The sequence below is a fragment of the Acanthisitta chloris genome, unplaced genomic scaffold, assembly GCF_000695815.1.
Source record: "Acanthisitta chloris isolate BGI_N310 unplaced genomic scaffold, ASM69581v1 scaffold1187, whole genome shotgun sequence".
NCBI lineage: Eukaryota > Metazoa > Chordata > Aves > Passeriformes > Acanthisittidae > Acanthisitta > Acanthisitta chloris.
Genome location: NW_008684090.1, coordinates 4759 through 10489, shown reverse-complemented (window position 1 = coordinate 10489; position 5731 = coordinate 4759).

Below are 5731 nucleotides of genomic sequence, written 5' to 3'. Positions count from 1 at the left end.
TTCAGCAGCAGCCAAGGTAATGGAATTTGATGTCTGGGGTTCTTTTTTTGGTTACTTCAGATTAGAAGGAGTAGAAGCCTTTTGCTTATTCCTTGCCTAGCGTGTGCAGGATTGTAGTAGCCTGACTCTCTAGCAGTTCCTCTAGAAGAACAATAGAACTGGGTGTGCTGAACACTAGCTTTTCAACTTGCATGCTAGCTAACTGGAACTTTTTAGCTGGCTGTTGTGAACACAACCTCTTAGAAGTAGGAAAATGAGGAAGCTGCCAATAGAGAGCAGATAAATGGATTTTTTTTTTTTGTCTTTCCCCCTCTTCTATTGTTTTTAGCACTGTAATTCCAGTCCCACAGCCTTTTATTCAATGAGAAGAACAAATCTTCCTTTGACTACATAGCACATGAGGCTAAGCAATTATGCCCTTGAAGGGAACCCAAATAGAGATGGCAAAGACACAGGGATCACTAGAGTGTCAGTAGGGTTTCTGATGCCTTTGGTGTTGTATTCTGTTCCTGTGAAGGTCAGACAGTAGGAGAGACTTGCCATATTCTTGCCAACATGTGAAACATACTCAGGGTTTGTTGCTTCATCTACAAGCAGTTTTAACTTAAAATCACTCTATCAGAACAAAATTGTTTAGATTCCTTCTCACTTACAAGTAGTTGTTTTCAGGCTCTTGCCAAGCCTAACAGCAAAAGAATTTTCCACTTTATTAAAGTACTTTATTTTTTAGGATTTTTACATAACAAGGGAGTGACTAAAACTAGTATATGAATGTTCCCTCTTGGCCAGTTTTCAATCTGAATTGGATTGTATCATTATCCCATTTTTTTTGGTCATTAAAACTACTTTGTGTTAAGTTTTGATACCGCCAGCTTTGGTTATCCACTTGGCAGGAAGCATGGTGAGCATTTCTGAAGCTTTCTGTCTTAATGTCCTTCAAGGCAGGAGTGTTTGTTGTGTGTCCTCTACTGCAAATAGAGACGTTTGGCTTAAATCACAAAGCTCCTTCCTTCCCAAACTCCTTGCTCAGTTGCCTACAGCACTTAACTCAAGGCTGACTTTCCTAAAGAAACTTGTATAATGTTGGGTGCTTATCTCAGTAGGATTTGGTGTTTTACCAGAAAGTGCTTTTAGTCCAGACTCACTGCTGGTCAACTTGTCCACTTTTCTTACTTTTTGCAGTACCAATAACCTCAACCAAGCAGCCTTAGCGTATAGTTGTAGCAGGAAATGTGCATATCTGGGATAAGCTGACTTCTCAGCTGTAGTAGAAATGGAAATGCAGAGTGGTAGCCATCTGTTCCCAAAGTAGTGAGACGCTATTTATTGAAATGTGGGAATTTTTTTCACTACTACAAAGTTTTACCCTGTTTTATGTGATGAAGTCCATTGTGAACTCTGATACTATCCAAGATGGCTCTACAGTGATGATGTGAACAATTTCATCCCGGTTGGTATTTGCAGTAATGAGATTGTTCACGAACTGTTACAAAAAACAAGGAAGAAATTACTGCACTAAGTCGAAATACTTTTCAGAAATCACGTTTTGAAAAAGAAAGTGTGTTAGGCTTTATGTGTCATTATGCAATTTTGGGGGAGACCAGAGACTCCTGTATGGGATGGTTTCCAGCTAGGAAGAGGGTGATGGCTTGAATCAGTCCTAACTTGTGTGTGGGTGCAGCTGGCATTTGGAAGCTCATGGCACTGATGCTTACATATGGTCTGAAACTTGTGTTCTGGGAAGTGCTTGTGGAACACTGTGGGCACTTGAAGCTCGTCCCCTTTTGCTGTGTGCTGAGGGATGGAAAGAGCCTCTGAGGTTCTGAGAACAGTTCCTACTTAGTTTTGGTACTTAATCATGTTCGTGAACATGAGATCACTGTGCTGTTGTAGACTCTCTAAACTGAGGAGGGGGGTGATGTTTAAACACCGTCTTAAATTTGTCTTAAATACTGATGTTTACAACCAAAGCAAATACTGACCATGTTGGAAAGAAAGCACAGAAATGGTATATTTTCCTAAAACCATGTGCCTCACTGTAATGTGACTGCTAAATTTTTTAACAACTGTGGAATTGTTTTGTAAAATAAAAACCAAACTCAGAAATTCTCCACAATGTTTTATACTGTTACTGATTCTGTTTGCTGTTGTGCTTTTTCTATGTATTTACACAATTTAATTTTTACTTTGATAAACATCTGTTTTCCTAACTCACACCTTTCTCTGTAATGAAGTGAAATCTTTTCAAGTACTGTTTTTCCCTTCAATAAAAGTATAATTGCATTAAATGAAAGGTGCTTGTGGTTAATGTGGTGTTTTTAATGATGCTGATTCTCCAGATGATGCTGAAATTTGCTGTGGGTTGTTTATTTTGTTCATGTGTCTTGTTTCATTTTTGAAAGTTCTTGTCCTCAATTTCTTTGTTATGCACACAACATGTACTGCTGAGGGAACTTTCTGTGTCACTACTGCTGTGCAGCAGCTTCACTCAGCTGCTGTGTGCCCCTAGACAACTGGTTGGCATGACTGGAGTTGTTAAGGTGGGAATGATATTTTAATTACTTTTGATTTACTTATTTAACATAAGAGTCAACCTAGATATGCCAACAAACTCTTCTTAGTCTGTGCTACAGAGCAAATAATAATAATGCCTGACGCTATTCTTTCATCAAAGACTGGAGCTAGGAAGCAGCATGCATCTGGTTCTTTGTGGAATAAATACACTCTGAGTGCTTGATGCACACTGGAAATAAAGCATCAATGATTTATGAATGTGTGTTCTTCTAAGCAAGCTTTGTCTCAAAGCTGACTCAACTGAAACTTCCGTCTTACAGGAAACTGCAAAGTTTTGTTTGAAATAAAAGCAGCAGCCTGTCTTCCTGTAATACAGAAACCTAGGGGTTTGCATTGTATATCTTTGGAAAGGTTAGAGCTGCCAAGGAGTGTCAGGAAAGCTTGATACATCTGTCATGTCAAGACAACTGTGGTTCCTGAAAGGGCAATAAATCCATTCCATATCTAATAGCTTGAGAGATATTTTGCTTGCCTAGTTCAGCCTACTGCATAACAACAAACTTTGTCACATCATTCTCATGCTGAGGTCTTTAATGCCGGAATGATTTAAAACAAAAATCTTCATTTGAAATCTCTAAATACTTATCAACTGCCCTCTAGAGAAAGTGTATTCTGCTGATGACTTTGCTCCTTAGAAATACTCTGAAAGGGTTTATCAGTTGTGCTACAGCATCTAATCCCTGAATCCCATTTATACATGTTGGGGCAGAGTCACCAGCATGCAAATCCAGTGACAAAACTCTTGGAAGGCTGCTGTACTCATAGTGCCTGCCCCTTTCCCTTCTCATTCCACAAGGTCTGATCTGCAGGAGAGGGTATTTCATGGATGCAAGGCATTCAAGGTGGGGATTGATAGTTATTTCCATTCCTTACTCAGGCCTTTCCTACTGAGTCTTGGTTACAATATTAGTGGGGGTACAGATTTGTAACTGCCAAGCCATGAAGCACTGCAGATGCCTAAAGGGAAAAAAATCCTGTTTTTCCTCACTTTTCAGGAGAAAGCTTCTGTTAAATTAGAGATGGAGTAGCATATGTAAGCTGCCAATCTTTGGGATTGATATTTTAAGTTAGCCCATTTGAAACCCTTTTAAGTTTCTCTTGTGTTCCCTTGTGGCATCTCTAAGAGAGGTTATTCCTGAGAATTTGTGCTTTAAAATCTCTGCAGGAACAAGTGTGGAGAAACAGTAGCATAGTGTGAAAAATCGTACGTTTAAAGTGTTGTCTGGCCAACATGATTTCATTGCAGCTCTGAGGGGTTGTCATGTCCAAAAAGATGGAAAGGGACTTGAAAGCTGGAGAGGGATTTTATACAAGGGCATGTAGTGACAGGACAAGGGGGAATGGCTTCAAACTGAAAGAGGGCAGGTTTAGATTAGATATTAGGAAGAAATTCTTTACTGTGAGGGTGGTGAGGCACTGGAACAGTTTGCCCAGAGAAGCTGTGGACACCACATCCCTGACAGTTGTCAGGGCCAGGCTGGATGGAGCTCTGAGCAACCTGATCTAGTGGAAGGTGTCCTTGCCCATGACAGGAGGTTGGAACTAGATGATCTTTAAGGTCCTTTCCAATCCAAACCACTCTATGATGCAATTTGTGGTACAAAACCAAATTATTTTATTACAGACAAGTACTCCTGTGGCTATTAGTTGTGTGTAACAGGATGTGTCAGGCTCTCCATGTTTGAAATCAAGTGCTTCAATAGAGTTATACTTGCAACTTACTAACTCTCATAGTTAACAGAAAGCTTTAATTTACACATCCAAGTGAAAAATGCATGTTTTATTTGCCTAATAAACACTGAACATATTACTTTTGTTCTGAGATGCTGTAAATAGAATTTAAAAGTTTGTTTAGAATCTCGAAATTTTTGAAATTATTTTCTGATCTTACACATGGGGACAAAAACTTTCTTGCTCTAGGTGCTAATTCATGTCTGAAGACATCACTGAAGATCTTCAAGTAGGAAAAAAACATATTAGGGAAAAGTATAATTATTGTTTAAATCTAACTTATTTATTACTAGCTTGACTACATCTGTTGGGTTTGTGTGGGAAGGTTTTAGTGAAGGGGGGCTACAGGTGTGGCTTCTAAAAGTCTGCTAGAAGCTTCCCTTATGTTGATAGAGCCAATGCCAGCTGACTCCAAGACAGACTTGCTGCTGGCCAAGGTCGAGCCTGTCAGCAACAGTGGTACTGTTCTGACACTGGTAATGTACTGGCAGTGGTACACTGTTCTGGGGTGGTCTGTTTAAGGAGGAGAAAGAAGAAAACCAGCACAGCTGCAGCTGAGAGAGAATTCATGAGAGGAGCAACTCTGCAGGCACCAAGGTCAGTGATGAAGGAGTGGGAGGAGGTGCTCCAGGTGCTAGAGCAGAGATTCTTGTGCAGCCTGTGGAGAAGACCATGGTGAGGCAGGATGTGCTCCTGCAGCACGTGGTGATGCATAGGGAGCAGAGATCCACCTGCAGCCCAGGGAGGACCTCATGCTAGAGCAGGTGGATGCCTGAAGGAGGCTCTGACTCCATGGGAAACTTATGCTGGAGCAGGTTTGCTGGCAGGACTTGTGACCCCACAGGAGATCCATGCTGGAGCAGTTTATGAAAACTTGGAGGCTGTGGGAAGGACTGATGGAGAAGTTCGTGGAGGACTGTTTCCCATGGAAGGGACCCCATGCAGGAGTAGAGGAAGGGTGTGAGGAGTCCCCCCCCCGGGACCCCATGCAGGAGTAGAGGAAGGGTATGAGGAGTCCTCCCCCCTGAGAAGGCCACTGGTGGGGAGGAGGGAGAGAAAATGAGGAATGAAGTTAAGTTTGGGAAGAAGTGAGGGATGTGACCCCATGCAGGAGTAGAGGAAGGGTATGAGGAGTCCTCCCCCCTGAGAAGGCCACTGGTGGGGAGGAGGGAGAGAAAATGAGGAATGAAGTTAAGTTTGGGAAGAAGTGAGGGATGTAGGGGTTTTAAGATTGCTAGAGCAGAGATTCTTGTGCAGCCTGTGGAGAAGACCATGGTGAGGCAGGACCTCATGCTAAAGCAGGTGGATGCCTGAAGGAGGCTCTGACTCCATGGGAAACTTATGCTGGAGCAGGTTTGCTGGCAGGACTTGTGACCCCACAGGAGATCCATGCTGGAGCAGTTTATGAAAACTTGGAGGCTGTGGG